Below are 17,854 nucleotides of genomic sequence, written 5' to 3'. Positions count from 1 at the left end.
GGTGGGCATGGAGGTCATGCTGTTTTTGATCAAAAACTGCTGAACACCTACCACAGTGTGGGCAGGTGTGCTAATAAATCACCCATCATAAAATGGGCAAACACGTTGAAAGAGTCTCCATAAAATTTCACTGAAGCATCTCACAACAATGCCAGCTGGTACACTGATACAGACGTGTTCCTAAAAGTCTTACCTAGCAGGGGAAGCCCCTCATAAGTAGGATTTTATAAGTAATTGAACATCAGCAATAAGATAAACTACATGACATGGATGAATTCCTAGAAGTGCTCAAACTACCAATAATGACTCAAGAAGAAATACATAATCTGATACTCTGAATAGACTTATAACATGTANAAGACTACAAACTAGTATCTTTACAGAGATGTAAAAATCCTCAACAAAGTTCTAGCAAACTAAATACAGTAACATATAAAAAGAAGTATACATCAAGATTAAGTGAGATTCATCTCAAGAATACAAGGTTGGTTTAATATATTAAAATAAAGTTTAAAAACAATGTATTAAAATAAATGCAGAAAGAACATTTGGAAAAATTTAATGACTTTTAATGATGACAACATATAACAAAACATGGATAGAAGGTAATTTTCTGAACCCAATAAAGTAGTGTATGAAAATCCCACAGCTAATATCATACTTAATTGCTAAAAACAGTGTTTTCCCCCTAAGATGAGAAACATGACAAGGATGTCTCTCTATTACTTATTCTCAAAACTGTCCTGGAGTCTCCAGCCAGGGTAATTAGGCAAGAAAAAGAAATAAAAGACATCCAGATTGGAAGAAAAAAGTGCAACAATCTACATCACAGATAACATAATCTTGTATACAAAATAAAGTTCTAATTAATCTACTGAAAAACTATTACAACTAAAACACGAGTTCAACAAAGTTGCAGGATATGAGATCAATACACAAAAAACATTGTATTTTTATACACTAGAAATAAATAATCCAATAATCCAATGGTGAGATAAAAACTTCCATTTATAATAACATTAGCAAAAATTAAATATTTAGGAATAAATTCAACAAAATAAATGCAAGATTTGTAAACTATAACGTTTAAAACATTTTAGAAAGACCTAAATAAATGGAAACACATTCCATTCTTATGGACAGAAACTCTTATGAGTTGAAATGACAATACTTCCCAAATTGTTTTACAGATTCATTGTAATCCCATCAAAATCTCAGCTGCCTTTTTTGCAAAATTAACACACTGCCCCTAAATTTATATGAAAATTCAAGTCACCCAAAGTAGCCAAAACAATTTTGAAAAGGAATAATAAAGTTGGAGGGCTCGCATTTTTTGTTCATGAAATTTACTAAAAAAGCCATGGTAATAAGGACTGTATAGTACTGGCATAAAGATAGATGTGTAGCTCAATGGGATAGAATTGAGAATCCAGAAATAAACCTGCATTTTTTATAGGAACACCAACACAGTTCATTTGGGGGGGGGATATTGTTTTCATCAAAATGTGCTGGGGCAACTGAATATCCACATGCAAAGGAATGAAATTGAATCTTACTTCACATTATATATAAAAATTAATTCAAGGTGGATCAAAGTCCTGAATGTCAGAGCTGAAATTATAAAACTCTTAGGAGAAAACATAGTGACCTTAGATTGCCTAATGGTTTCTTAAACATGACACCAAAAGCATAAGCAAAAAAAGAAAATATAAATCAAAGTTAACCAAAATTTTAAATTGTTGTACTTCAAATGATCCCATTAAGAAAGTTAAAAGAAAGTCCATAAATGGGATATTTTCAATTACCTGTGACATGGGACATATATAAATACACAGAATATATAGAGAACTGTTACATAAAAAGACAAATAACTCAAATTTTAAAATAGGAAAACTTTTGAAGATATTTCTCTGAAGAAGATATAAAAATGGCTAATAAGCCCATTAAAATATATATAACACTATTGGTCATTACAAAAATCCAGTCCAAACTTAACACCCAACTAGGATAGTTATAATCAAAAAGTCAGATAATAGCAAGAGCTGATGAGGATATGAAGAAATGGGAAACCTCATACACTGTATACAGCAATGTACACTGGTGTAGCCAGTTGACTGTGGAAAATAAGTCACCAGTTTTTCAAAAAGATAAACATACAGCTCCCAAGTGACCCAGCAATTCCCCTTCTGTGTGTCTGCCCAAGAGAAACAACAGCACATATCCACACAAGGATCTGCATACAAGTGTCCTTAGCAGCATTATTCGTAATAGCACAATGTAGAAATGACACAAATGTCCCCCGATTGATAAGCAAATAAACAAAACACAGTGTATTCATACGTGGAATATTATTAAGCCATACAAAGAAATGAGACTCTGATAAATACTGAAACATGGTTGAGCATTGGTTACATTCTCCTACGTGGAGAAGCCAGACACAAAGTCCACATACTATACAACTCCGTACACATGAAATATCTGTGATGCACAAATCTACAAAGATAGAGATCAGACAAGAGGTTTCAGGGATCTGGGAGAAGGACAGGGTATGACTGCTAATGAGTATGGAGGGGCTTTTTAAGGGTGATGGAATCGTTCTTTAATAGTGGTGATGGTTGCACAATAGGCTGTGAATAAACTAAGAAAAATGAAATATATACCTTAAAAGGGTACATTTTATGCTGTGTGAATCATACCTCAGTAGAATTGTGATAAACACACAGACCAGTGTACACGGCACACATGCACACATGCACACATGTGCACACACACTGCAGTGGTGATGCCTGCCTGGCAGCTGCAAAGGAGATGGCGGTGACTGTGCCAGCTTGTACAGTAAATCAGGATCATACTGGCTCTCTGTGCTTAGGGCCAATGGAGATGAGATGAGAAAGTTCCCCAAAGGCAAAGTCTGTGAACACAACAGAAGTTTTAAAAATGGAACACCTGAAGGAACTAGTTCCACACATTACACTCTTTGGGCTTCCCTTCACGCAGGCAGCAGCTTTCCTCTGAAGGGTCACATTAAATATGTATCTGTTGATATACACATATAAGACTTACCTTCGACCCACATCCTACAGTTTACAGAGTATTTTTCATTCATTAACTTACTGATTTTTAAAACATCTAACATCATTATTCTTGTTCCAAATCCATGGAAGCATGTGTGCTCACTTCGGCAGTACATACACTCAAATTGGAATGAGGCAGGAAAGATTAGCATGGCCCCTGCGCAAGGAGGACACCCAAATTTGTGGAGCCTGAGGCCGTAGAGAACAAAGAGACTTGCCTGAAGTAGCTCGCTACAGGCTATGACACCAACTCCCACACCAAAACTGTTAAGAACAGACAATGAGTGGCAGGAAATAGCCACGCTCTGTTATGAGTCCAACAATTTTGTAAATTAAACCACTTTTCTCCACTGGCTTACTAAGAAAAATTCGGGCCTTTTTCCAGCTGTTGTCTCAGTCTCCTATTGCTTCTGCTGCCACCCTCCTGGAAAGCTGTAAATACAGAATAACTGCTCCAGCAAGAGCATGCTGCCTGACGGCCTCGTGTCACGGTCTGGCCTGGCCTCTCCTGGGTTTCCCTGAGTCAGGACACAGAATGTCACACAACACACTCAAGTCACTGAGGCAGTGGCCCTGGGCCCTCTGTGCATCTGCTAGTTAGGAAAGATCAGATCGTTTGTGGTTAGTGGCCCTGTGGCCTCTACAAAGGGGTAACTGCCACATTCCATCCACTGCCGCCACCTCTGCTATAGTTCATGGCTTTGTATAAAGGGCTAGGAGCAGTGCACATGGGCAGTTGAGTGGCAGGTGGTCAAGCGGGCAGAGAAGAGGCAAAGGCAGCAAGCCAGAGGAGCAGAGCTGGCCCCACTGCTCACAGGGATGCCTGTGACTTACTTTAGTAAGTGGGGGGTCTTACAAAAGGCAGTGATTCAACATTTTCATAACGGTAATCAATGAGATTTATTGACATTAAATCATTGTAATTCCCACCTTAGGAAGGTAATGACTCTATTATCCCCATTTTAGATAAGAGAAATTGTGACATGGAGACTGAGAGGCTTGAACAGAGCCACAGGGGAAGCTGTGGAACTGGCACTTGAGTTCATGAAGTGGGTGGGATTCAGGATAAGACTCTGCCTGGGTGGACCCAGATGTCTCCATCCTCTCATCTCTGAAGTAGTAGCAGCCTCAGGGTGTATCAGGTCTATTTCAGGAGGTGGTCATGAGCCCCAAATGTGACAGTACTGTGAGCACCTTTTGCACAGTGTAGATGGCTGCCAAAATGTTAGTCATTCTTCCTGACTCTGCACCTAGGGATCCGTTCCCTCGGGACTTCCCTTCTGCCGGGAGAAACAAAGCTACATGCATCAAGAGAAAATTATATGCCAGACACTGGGTGAACCTTTCACGTACATTATCTCATTAAATCATTTTACAATTGTACCCAGAAAGGTGTTATTATCCACATTTTGCAAGAAGGGGCACCTGAAGCCTGGATCACTTACTGATCAGGTACAAAAGGAATTCAAGTCTCCACCTCGAAGGCCACATACTCTCCTTTAACGTGGTCACAGCTGCCTGTGTGGAATGCAACCCAACCTCTCAATCATGTTGTCTAGGGCCCAGCTCTAGGGCACAGACTCTTGCAACACACTCTTTGTGACCTCAAATGTTTCCATCTCTGTGGCCTGCGACACTGAAAAGAATAGGCTTGGGTACCTGCCGGCCTGGGTTCAAGAATCAGCGTCCTCACTTAACAGTGTGCCCAAGCCCAGAGGAGAGTCACTGAACTGTACATGAGCCTCAGTCCCCTCATCTGTAAACTGAGGCCATCATTGTACAATTCATAGCATTGTTGTGAAACTTAAGGTCCTATACATGAATCTCTCACCTATACATGGCAGTCCATCCAGGCTCAGTCCATGGCAGCAAGGGTTGGAAGTGCCACACGCTGCCTCTGTCCCTACTTTCTTCCCCACTGTTTCTGCTCTTCCCAGGTTTATAGATTATGGATGACCTTAGGAAGTCATTGGGTTGCTTCTTCCTTCTGATAGCTGTTGCCTGACCAGCCCCAGACATTCCTCTCATTGCCTCTTCCTGTGGAGCACAGCAATTCCCATGGCTCAGCATTAGGTCTGGTGGAGAGTCACAGTCAACCTTCCTCTGAGGCTAATGGTCTAAAGGGCATTTGGGCAGGGACTAGAACCAGTGGCTTGGGGGAAGGAGGGGGATAGAAGGGGAAGGAAGGGGAAGTGGAGTTCAGAGGAAGAGGGGCATGGCTACTGTCCCAGGACCAGAGGATGAGACCCCAGTTTTCAGCTTGGGAATTTTTTTCTTAAAGAATGTCCTGAGGCTTGAATAGGCTAAGGAAGCTTGGCCACCATCTATTTCTGACTGTCTCGGGCCTTGAAAGACTGTGTTTCAAATACCTCTTTCAAATAGAACTACCCTCCTTTGAAAGTAGCTGTGCTCTTTCAAAAGAAGCTGTGCTCTTTCAAAGGCAGCATTAAGAGGTTTTAAATCAGACTTCTAGTTCCATTCCTGCAAAGATTCTTTGAGTGATTAAAAATAGGATCAGCCTCCCTGGTTCTGAGGACTGCTGCCATCAGCACCCGAGGCCAGGAGCATGGCTGGGGTACCATTACAGAGGTGGCTCACTCCAGCCTCCCCTTCAAGAAGAGGCAGATGGGGGACCTTGTCCATGAGAAGGCACAGGCCTTGATCTTCAGCAGGGTTGCAGAGGGCCACAGCCTTGGGTTCACCAGAACACCAGCTGGGAGGTGTGTGCACATAAGGTTAGAACAACATGCTGCAGTCCCAACTCATGGTCCTCATCTTGACCTCTCGCTACTCAGCATCTCTCATTCCTGGGGCAGTCACTATTGCTCTCTAGCTCTCCATGAGCCCTCAGAGTCTTTTTGTCACTGCTGGAAACTGACCTTTACTCAAAATCTGTACCAGGTGCCAGGCCAGGTCCTCAGCTAGGAATGTGTGTCCCCAGGTTTGCCAGCTCCAAAGTTCCAGAATGCTTTAGTCTCCTCCATCCTGCCTTTTCCATATATAGTCCCACCTGGTGATGCCTAGTATCACTTCTCCCACCAGGACAAGTAAGTGTGTTAGGGGGCAATATGGGGTCTGTGCTTTCTGTTCTTAATAGGCCTGGGCTTTATAAGCTGTGGGGCAGTATCTGCTTTGAATTGAAAGAACTAAGGGAGGATGGAGCCCTGAGGGGAGGGAGAAGAAAAAGGTAACGTGTACTTTATGTAATACTCTGAGGTAAGACTTATACCTGCAGAAATGCAAAACAACACCTTCAAAGAGTTCAAGAGAAACACACAAGGAAAACTGCAAAAGCCCTAATACACCTAATCTAAAGCTTTACTTACTTGTTATCCAAGCAAATGGAACCAAAAATATTCAACCTCTAGTTATCCAGATTTCTTAGTACAAGTGGACATTAAGAATAGTGAGATTTAACTGCACTCCTGGTCCCAAATTCAGTTTTGTCTGTCCATAATACATTCTGTTGGTTTACATGTAAGGACCTAACAAGCAAAATTAGATGGTCACAGTATGAAAAAGGGATGGATCTCCAAAGTTACTAAACATTGACATCATTGGGTAGACTGGACATACAGTTCATGAAAACAAAGGATTAATAAGATAGGAAACAACCCCAAAGCAAGAACCATAATAAAGCAAACTGAAAAAAACTCAAATAGGGCCCTGGGTGACCCTATTCTCCCCCAGGACTGGCCAGGGGCTGTCAGTCCCCTTCTCTGCCAAGAGACCAGAGGTTTCACAGACTTTGGGCTTAATAAAGGGGCATGAAGAAATATTTCTTGCAGTGGTATAAGGCCTATGCTTTTCGTTTTCAGAAAGCTTTTATGAACATTAACTAATTAGTTTTGTTCCACATAACTTGACACAACACCAGAACTACACTTGTAGGAAGAGATATGTCAAATTGTCAGAGAGTATTTATGGAGCCAGGAAATTAACAGAGAACACAATGTACAGAGCAGGTGAGAGAGAAAGCATAAGTAGAGCAAGTTAAAAAGATTACTATAATGGTGAGCTTTTCTGAAATTCATGAGGACTAGAATTTTCTCCTCAGACCTCTGCTCTCCTTAAGTGCAACTACCAGGGAAGTATGATATTTGAGTCCTGGGTCTGGTCCTGACTCTGCCACATATGTAAAAGACATGTTGCCTTAGACAAGTCCCTGTGTGACTGTAGGCCTCACTTTCCTCACTGTAATGCCTCTGATGTTCTGTGAGTCTAGCTCTTATACAGAAGCTGTCTAGTCCAGGCCTCTGGACATACCAGGGTGTTGAGAACACTGGGAGAAAAGGATGACATTGGTAAGTGTACATGACCTGTGGCCAAAGCAGCATCTATCAGCAACTGACATTAAAACTGCTATGAAAATTGCCCTGGCTGGTGTGGTTCATTTTGTTGGAGAGTCATCCCAGAACTAAAAGTTTGCAGGTTTGATTCCTGGTCAGGGCAGATACCTGGCTTACAGGTTTGATCCTGGATCCAGATGCATGTGATTCCAGGTCTGGGCACCTAGAGGAGACAACCAATTGATGCTTTTCTCTCACACTGATGTTTTCCTCTCTCCCCTTTCCTCTGTCCCTCCCTTTCTTTCTAAAAGCAATGAAAAAAATGTCCTTGGGTGAGGATTTAAAATATATAACTTCTGTGATAATTAATTCTCTATGTTTTAGATGAAATTAATGTTTGAATCATACTGGCCTTCCCTCCTTCAGAAGGGTGGGCCTGATTCAGTCAATTGAAGGTCTGAGTAGAACAAAAAGGCTGAGTAAGAGAGAAGACAATTCCTCCTGCCTGACTGTGGAACTAGGACATTGGTCCTTTCTGACTTTAAGACATAGATTGAAACTATGACTAGTTTCAGGTCTCCAGCTCACTGACTGCAGACCTTGGGAATTTGCAGCCCCCACAATTGTGTGAGCAAACTCCTTATAATAAATCATGTACAGGTTCAAGTTAAGATGGCAGAGTAGGTAAACACTGTGCTCATTTCCTCCCACAACCACGTCAAAATTACAACTAAACTACAGAAACCCATTAGTGAGAACTGCCTGAAAGTTAGATGAACAGAAGTCCTGTAAGTAAGGACCTACATAAGAAGCCTCGTTATGACTGGAAAGCAGAGGATCAAGTTGGAGACTTGAAAAATAAGGTACAGAAAAGGCCCAATCAGAACAGCAAAAAGAATCCAAAAGAAATGTTTTTGAGTTTCAGGGCCTCTGGGACAACATCAAGCATATTAACATTTGTACCATACCAAAAGGAGAAGAGAAAAAAATTGAAAATCTATTTGAAGAAATAATAATAAAAAATTTTTCCTAACCTGGACAAGGAAATAGACATACAAGTTCAGAAAGTGCAGAGAGTCCCAAACAAGAAAAAACAAAAGAGGCCCAAACCAAGATACACAATTAAAATGCCAAATGTTAAAGACAAAGAATGAATATTAAAAACAGCCAGAGAAAAACAGCTAGTGACCTGCACAGGAGCTTCATAAGACTGCCAGCTGCTTTTTCAACATAAATTTTTCAGGCCAGAAGAAATTGGCACAAAATATTCAAAGTGATGAAAAGCAAAAACCTACAGCCAAGATTACTCTACCGAGCAAAGTTATCATTTACAACTGAAGGACAGGTAAAGAACCTCCCACATAAAAAAAAGCTAAAGGAGTTCATCACCACTGGACCAGTATTGAAAAAGAAGTTAAAAGGACTTCTTTAAGAAGAACAAAAAAAGAAAAAAATGAGTAATAAAATCAAAGTCAATATTCAAAAATAGCAATAAGTATATATCTATCAATAATTACTTGAAACGTAAATGGATTAAATGTTCCAATCAAAAGGCATAGGGTGGCTAAATAGATTTTTTAAAGTAAGATCCTTACATAGGCTACCTATAAAAGACTCATTTCAGATCAAAAGGTATACATTGACTGAAATAAAGGAATAATAAAAGATATTTCATAAAAAGGGAGAATTTCAGGAGACAGTGGAGGAATGAACAGAAGTCACACTAACCTCCTCCCAGGACCAATCTGAAATTACAACTAAATTGTGGAGAAATCACCCAGAAAAAACAATGGAATGATAGTGAGAGAGAGAAGCCTTATAACCTCGGACAGACAGAAGAACCAGCTTCAGCACAACCTTACTGCATCTGCACAACAGTATACAAGATGTGGTGGGCAGAGTGACCATCAGTCAACCAGCTAGAGGGAAGGACCCACCAAAGGAAAACCTAATAACAATCAAAACCCCACTATATCCAGAGGGCCCACATAAATGATATAAAGGGCATCCCAAGAGCATCACCTTCAGGAGAATCTCACAGGCCTCCTACCATTGAAGTTCACACAACAAAGACAGGGAATCAAAACAGATTAACTTAAGAAGCAGAAGCAGAATCTCTCCACAAAATAGGAAGACAAAGAAACAACCCCCAAATGAAAGGAAAGAAGAGATCTCCTGAAAGAGTACTAAATGAAATAGAAACAAGTAAACTACCAGATATTCAGTTCAAAACAATAGTTATAAGGAAGCCCAATGAGCTCAGTGAGAATTACCAAAAACTACAGGGAAGCTACAAGGAATTTACTGTGAACTACATCAGCATGAAAAAGGACACAGAAACTATCAACAAGAGTCAAGAGGAAATGAAGAATACAATTTCTGAATTGAAGAACACAGTAGAAAGAATCGAAAGCAGTCTAGATGAAGCAGAGGATTGAATCAGCGAGCTAAAGGACAAGGTAGAAAAAAATCCCAGAAAGAGGAAGAAAAGGAAAAAAGACTCAAAAAAAATGAAGGGTGGTTAAGAGAAATGCAGGACAACATGAAGTGTAATAATATCCATATAATAGGGATACCAGAAGGAGAAGAAGAGGAGCAAGGGATAGAAAACTTGTTTGAAAAAGTAATGATGGAAACCTTCCCTAATTTGATGAGAGGAAAAAGCCACACAAGTTCAGGAAGCACAGAGGGTCCCAATCAAGATGAATCCAAAGAGTCCCACTCCAAACACATCATAATTAAAATGTCAAAATTTAAGACAAAGAGAGAATCTTAAAGGCAGCAAGGGAGAGATGGGAAGTAGCACACAAGGGAGCCCCAATAAGGCTAGCAACTGACTTCTCACTGGTAACTCTCCAAGCCAGAATAGAATGGCAAGAAATGTTCCAAGTGAAAACCAAAGGCCTGCAACCAGCAAGACTCTCAATTAAAATAGGAGGTGAAATAAGAAGTTTCCCAGACAAAAGAAGGCTCAAAGAATACACTTACTCCAAACCAGCTCTTCAAGAGATACAAAGGGTCTGCTTTAAGAAGATGAGGAAAAAGAGTGAGAGGGAGAAGAGCACAGACATGAAATGGGAAAATCAATAAGTACCTTTCAATAATAACCTTAAATAGATTAAATGCTCCAGTCAAAAGATATAGGGTGAATAGCTGAGAAAGCATGACCCACACATATGCTACCTACAAGAGACCCACCTCAGAACAAAAGACCTACATAGACTGAAAGTGGAGGGTTGAAAAACAATATTCCAAGCAAATGGACTGGGAAAAATAAAACAGGGTAGCAATAACTAATCTGACAAAACAGACTTCAAAACAAAATCTATAAAAAGACACACTTCATAATATTCAAGGGAATAATCCATTCAAGAAGATATAAACATTGTAAACATATATGCACCCAACATAGGACCACCCAAATATATAAGAAAAATCTTGGAGGACTTCAAGAAAGATATAGACAGCAACACACTTATACCAGGGGACTTTAACACCTAGCTGTCAAAAATGGATAGATCTGCCAAAAAAATATATCACCAAGGGTATTGTGGAACTGAATGATGCATTAGATCAAATTTACTTAACTGATATATATATAGAACCTTTCATCCCAAAGAAGCAGAATACATATTCTTTTGAAATGCACATGGACCATTTTCAAAGATAGACCAGATGGTAGGACACAAAACAAGCCCTGAAAAAATCAAGAAAATTGAAATCACATCAAGCATTTTCTCAGACTGCAAGGTGATGAAACTAGAAACCAAGCTTAAGGGAAAAACTCAAAAACATTCAAACTCATTGAGACTGAATATCATGCTATTAAACAATGAATGAGTCAATAATAAGATCAAGGAGGGAATCAAAAAGTTTCTGGAAACAAATGAAAAGGAACACACAACAGTCCAAAACTTTTGGGACATGGTGAAGGCAGTCCTGAGAGGGAAGTTCATAGCCATAGAGGCCTACCTAAAAAAATAGAAACATTTCAAATAAAGAATCTAACCCTACATCTACAGAACTGGAGGAACAAAAACAAACAAAGCCCAGGTCAAAGGAAATAACAAAGATCAGAGCACAAATTTAATGACACAGAGACTGAAAGAACAATTCAAAGGATCAATAAATTCAGGAACTGGTTCTTTGAAAAGATAAACGAAATCAACAAGCCTTTAACCAAACTCATCAAGAAAAAAAGAGAGAGGACCCAAATAAATAAAACTACAAATGAAAGAGGAGAAATTACAACTGATACCACAGAAATACGAAGAACTGTAAAAAATTACCATGAACAATGATCTGCCAAGAAATTTGAAAACATGGGTGAAATGGACAAGTGTCTAGAAATATGTAATCTTCCAAAAGTAAATCAAGAAGAAGGAGAAAGCCGATAACAGCTGGTGAAATTGAAGCAGTTATCAAAAAAACTTCCAGCACACAAAAGCCCTGGACTGGATGGTCTCACAGGATAATTTTACAAAACATTTAAGGAAGAGCTACCCCCTATTCTTCTGTAACTATTCCAAAAAATTCAAGAAAAGAAAAGATTTCCAAACTCTTTTTATGAGGCCAGCATTACCCTAATCCCAAAATCAGACAAAGACACAACAAAGAAAGAAAACTACCGGCCAGTATCATTGATGAACATAGACGCTAAAATCCTCAACAAAACATTGGCAAACTGCATCCAGCAATACATTAAAAAGATTATACACCATGATCAAGTGAGGTTCACTCAGGGATGCAAGGATGTTACAATATTTGAAAATCAATAAACGTAATACATCACATAAACAACAAGAAAGACCAAAATCACATGATCATATCAAGAGATGCAGAAAAAGCATTTTATAAGGTACAGCACCTATCTATGATCAAAACAAGTAGCAAAGTGGGAGTACACAGAGCATACCTCAACATAATAAATGCTATATATGAGAAACCTACAGCCAACATCATAGTCAACAGGCAAAACCTAAAAGGTTTCCCACTAAGATCAGTAACAAGACAAGAATGTCTGCTTTCACCACTCTTATTCAACATAGCATTCAAACTTGTAGCCATAGTCATCAAACAAGAAAAAGAATTAAAAGGCATCCAAATTGGAAAGGAGAAAACAAAACTCATTGTTTGCAGATGACATAATAGTATACACAGAAAACTCTACAGACTCCATCATAAGACTACTGGACCTAACAAGTGAATTTGGCAAAACAAAAAATACAAAGTCAATATTCAGAAATCATAGGTATTTTTGTACACCAACAATGAAATATCAGCAACAGAAGTCAGGGGGAAATCACATTTGCTGTAGCAACAAGAAAAATAAGTACCTAGGAATAAATTTAACCAAGGATGTAAAAGACTTATACTCAGAAAATGATACAACACTGAAGAAAGAAATTAAGGTAGACACAAACGAATGGAAGCATATATCATGTTCATGGATTGGAAGAATTAACATCATGAAAATGGCCATACTACCCAAAGCAATTTATAGATTCAACACAACCCCTATTCAAATACCAATGTTATATTTCACAGATATAAAACAAACATTTCAAAAATTTATATGGAACTGTAAATGACCCCAAATAGCCTCAGAAAATTTGAGAAAAAATAACAAAGTAGGAGGGATCACAATACCTCATATCAAACTGTATTACAAGGCCACTGTAATCAAATCAGTCTGGTACTGGCCTAAAAACAGACACATAGACCAAAGGAACAGAATAGAGAGCCCAGAAATAAACCCATGTCTCTATGGTCAATTGATATTTGACAAAGGGGTAGAAACATAAAATGGAGTTAAAAATAGCCTTTTCAACAAATGGTTTTGGGACATCTAAGCAGCTACATGCAAAAAAATGAAACTCAACCACCAACTTACATCATACACAAAAATAAACTCAAGATAGATGAAAGACTTAAATGTAAGTCATGACACCATATAAGTCCTAAAGGTGAACATAGGCAAGAAAATTTGAGATATTCCATGCAGCAATATTTTCACAGGTACATCCTCTAGAGAAAGAGACATAAAGGAAACAACAAACAAATGGGACTTCATCAAATTAAAAAGCTTCTGCATGGCTAAAGAAAACATCAGCAAAATGAAAAGGGAAAAAACTGTATGGGAAAATATATTTGCCTCAGACAAGGGTTTGGTCTCCAAAGTATAGAAAGATCTCATATGACTCCACACCAGGAAAAAAAAATCCAATTAAAGAATGGGCAAAGGATCTGAGCAGACATTTCTCCAAGGAGGACATACAGAGGGCCCAGAGACACATGACAGGATGCTCAGCATCACTAGCCAACAGAGAGATGCAAATTAGAACCACCATGAGATACCATTTCACACTGGTCAGAATGGCTGTCATAAGCAAATCAATAAACAACAAGTGCTGGTGAGGTTGTAGAGAAAGGGAAATGTACTGTAGTGCATTGTTGGTGGGAATGCAGACTGGTACAGCTACTGTGGAAAACAGTATGGCATTTCCTCAAAAAACTAAAAAAGGAACTTCGTTTTGATGCAGCAATTCCACTGCTGGGATTATAGACTAAGGAATCCTGAAACACCAATTCAGAAGAACCTATGCACCCCAGTGTTCATAGCAACACAACTTACAATAGTGAAGCACTAGAGACAGTGTAAGTACTGATCAGTAAATGAGTAGATCAGAAAACTGTGGTACACTTACACAATGGAATATTACTCATCAGAGAGAAAGAACTCCTACCCTTCACATCAGCATGGATGGACTTGGAGAGCATTATGCTAAGTGAAATAAATCAGGTGGTAAAAGACATGTACCATATGATTTCATCTGTAAGTGGAACCTAATCAACAAAACAAACAAGTGAGCAAAATAGAACCAGAGACATGCAAATAAAGAACAGACAGAACCAGAGGAAATGGGGAGAGGGATAATGAAGGAAAGAGGGGAAGGGTTGTCAAGGAACATGTATGAAGGACCCATGGACAAAGACAATGGCAGTCGGGGAAGGGTTGCATGTGGGAGGTGGGAATCAGTAGGGACGGGAGAGTAATGGGAGAAAAATGGGCATAAGTGTAATTGAACAATACAAAAAAGCAAAATGAAAGGGGAGAAAAGCTGGGGTAGCAATACTTACAGCAGACAGAATAGGCATTCAAACAAAGGCTATAAAATAAAGATGAACCCAGCAATTCCACTTCTGCATATTTATCTAAAAAAACCCAAAACACTAAATCAAAAAAACATATGCATCTATGTGTTCATAGCAGTGTTGTTTACAATAACAAAGATATGGAAGCAACTTAAGTGTCCAGTGATAGATGAATGGATGAAAAAGAAGTGGTGCATATGCACAATGAAATAAGACTCAAGCATAAAAAAGCATGAAATCTGCCATCTGCGACATGGATAGAAGTAGAGGGTATCATGCTAAGTGAAATAAGGCAGGCAGAGAAAGACAAATACTGTTATTTTACTTACATGTGAAATCTAAAAAACAAAATACTTAAAAAACCAACAGAAACAAATTCATAGATACAAAGACTATTTTGATGATTGCCAAATGGGAGAGGGGTTGAGGGGCTGAGTAAAAAAACTGAAGGGATTAAGAAGTATGAATTGATATAACAAAATAATCATGGGGATATAAAACACAGCATTGGGAATATAGTCAATAATATTGTAGTAACTATGTATGGTGCCACATGGTACTAGACTTATTGGGGTGATCACTTCACAAGATATAGAAATGTCTAATCACTATGTTGTACATCTGAAACTAATATAATATTGTATGCCAGCTGTAATTAAACATTTTTAAATATTCTAAAAATTAAAAAATACATCATGTATATAGTTTTAGGTAGATAAATATTCTATCATACAGATGTATCACAATTAGCAGGATACTTACATCCTGTTGGTTCTCTCGGCGAAGAACCCTTGCTCACAGCACTTCCCAGAGCATCTTTGATGTAGATGGCTCAGAGAAGATGGCTAAAAACCTCTTCTAGGAAACAGTTGCTGCCACATGCTTATAGACATTGAAATAAGAATCAGCTCATGTGGTTCAACACACAAATATGTGAAAATGACATTGTGGAACACAACTTTGGTCAGACCTTTAGTGAAGCCATATGTCACATATGAATGAGTATAACCTAAGCCTGGGACTGAAAAGGTTAGGATAAAAACCATAAATATAGCAACATAGTGAAAAGAAGGCCCTTGGAGGACAGACAGTGAGTGAGTTTGTCAGAAGAAGACATACAGTTAGACAGTTAATACATAAGAAGGACTGTGGTGTGCAGCACATTTCCACCATGGGATCACAGCCCGGAAGGCCTGGTTTAAAATATAGAAGATGGAAGATGAAAGGCAATTTATTCACAGCAAGAAAATTCTGATGCATGAATTATAGGAGAAAAGTAGTGTAAACATTACTCAAGGTCTCGTCTCACGACCCAACATTTTGGCACATCCTTCCAACGCTTTTTCTAGGACCAGTGTCTCTAGCTCACTCTCTTTCTCTCTCTCTCTCCCTCCCTCTCAACTTACCTTCCTTCAACTTACCTATTTGTTTCCCTTACAATAATTTTATAACTTTGTGAACATTTTTCTAAATAATCAACTACTTCTCTACACAATAATTTTTCAGTAGATGAACAGTTTTTTTATCATGTAAGTGTATCACAATTTATTTAACTGATTTCCCATTTGTGGGCATTTACATTCCTTCTAATTTTCATTCTTTTGAAGCATACTAGGATGAATATTCTTATACTTGAATTACATTTTTATATTTCCTGGCTGTTTCTTTAGAATAAATTTTTAGATGTGGAATTGCATGGTCAAAAGTTGTGACCTGCATAAGGATTTTGATACCTAGTTGAACCCCCTCTATAAGCAGACCACTTACATTGTCTCTAACAACGAAGAAGAGTACCCATCTCTCTATGTTCTTGCCAACATTGGGTATAATTTTTTGTTGTTTTATTTATGTGTGGAGTGATTCTGTGAAAGAAAATATCAATGAGAACTTTTTGTAAATGAAGTGGCATTAGGGCTGGCCCTTGAGTGTGTGGTAAGATTTCAATAAGCAGAGTAGCTGGGGAAGGGCATTTTAAAGCCAGAGATGAAACATAGCAGCTTAGACATGGGTGCTCTTTGGATAACTAGATAGTCCAGATGGACTGACATGCAGGGGTTCTGGGTAACTCTGGAGGATTAGACTAAAAAGGCAGGCTAGCATGTGATCACAGGGGTCCTTGAATAACATCTTAAGGAGCTTACATATTATTTCACAGCAATTGGAAGCCATTAGCAGTTTCTGAGCAGGGGATGTGTTTTTGCACACTATTCTAAGGGTGCCAAGGGCCTGCCAAGAAGGTTGTTAAGTGGCAGGATCGGTTTTCATAGTTTTGACAGTAACCAGGAAACATGTCTATTTTTCCCACTCTGGCATGACATTGGGGTTGGAGCACTTCACTCATGTTCCAACATGCTTTCTATTAAGAGGACAAAACCCCACCTGAACAAATCAAGAAGGGCAAGAGAAGAAAAAATGTATGCAGACCCAGCAAACAGAATGCAGGAGGGCCTGCAAGTAGCACTTGATAATTCATCTCAGTCCTTATTTCTCTCATCAATATTTTATGACACCAGGAAACTCCAGCTTCATTTTCTGGTAATGAATTTATCATGAGACCAAGAGCAAGTTACTGAAGCAGATGCCTGGGGAGGCTGGGCAGAAGGGCAGCTCCACGCCTCAGCCTGCTGGCTCTGCCACCCTGCAGGGCACAGGTGCTGCCTGGTCAACCAAGAGAGCCTGGGCCCCAGGGATGGGGTTTCCCTTCTTGTGGATCGCTGATTCCCCAAATAAGCTTTCTTTAGAAAATGCCTTCCCTCCCTGGGAGGCTGAGTAGTATTGGGAAAGTTAGTCAACAACTGTGATTAATCACCCACTGGGCAGAGAACCCTATAATAGAACTGGGGAAAAATAAACATATTCAAGTAGCAGCCATTGTTCTCAGAGAATTTGCAATCTTTGTCCGTGGTCCAGAATCTGCAGACCACTTGGAGCATAGTAGGCACTCAGAAATGCCTTCAACATGTGTGAGTAACTGCTGATAGCTGCCCTGAAGGGTCCTGCTGTCTCCTTTCAGCTCTAAATCTGACTCTCTCTGTAACTGAGGGAAGTCACTTTATATAGCCTGGTTTCAGAAATTTTACTTTACAAAGTGGGGAAAAAATACTCACAGCAGCAGACACTTGAATAGCATTTGCTATGTGCTTCCAAAGGTATATGTATTCAATTAATTTTCATAACAATCCCAAGACAGATGCTGTTATTACTTGTATTTTACAGATGAGGGCATCTATGCCTAGATAGATTAAGGTCCTTGCTCAAGGTCACAGAGCTAGTTTTGAATTCAGAATCTGCAGTCTTAATCACCTCATTATACCATCTTATATCACCTATACCAGT

At 39.1% G+C, this 17,854-nt stretch overlaps 1 non-coding gene across 1 annotated transcript; it reads left to right on the top strand.

Moving 5' to 3' along the window:
* Window positions 1-3,169: 3,169 nt before the first annotated feature.
* LOC118981524 (U6 spliceosomal RNA) lies at window positions 3,170-3,276 on the top strand. The gene has a single exon (XR_005065357.1). It is a non-coding gene; the product is annotated as a U6 spliceosomal RNA (small nuclear RNA).
* The last annotated feature ends 14,578 nt before the right edge of the window (window positions 3,277-17,854 follow it).

The sequence above is a fragment of the Sturnira hondurensis genome, unplaced genomic scaffold, assembly GCF_014824575.4.
Source record: "Sturnira hondurensis isolate 20B ecotype Veracruz unplaced genomic scaffold, ASM1482457v3 Scaffold0024152, whole genome shotgun sequence".
NCBI lineage: Eukaryota > Metazoa > Chordata > Mammalia > Chiroptera > Phyllostomidae > Sturnira > Sturnira hondurensis.
The sequence above is the reverse complement of the archived record's forward strand: the minus strand, read 5'-3'. Positions and strand labels throughout refer to the sequence as shown.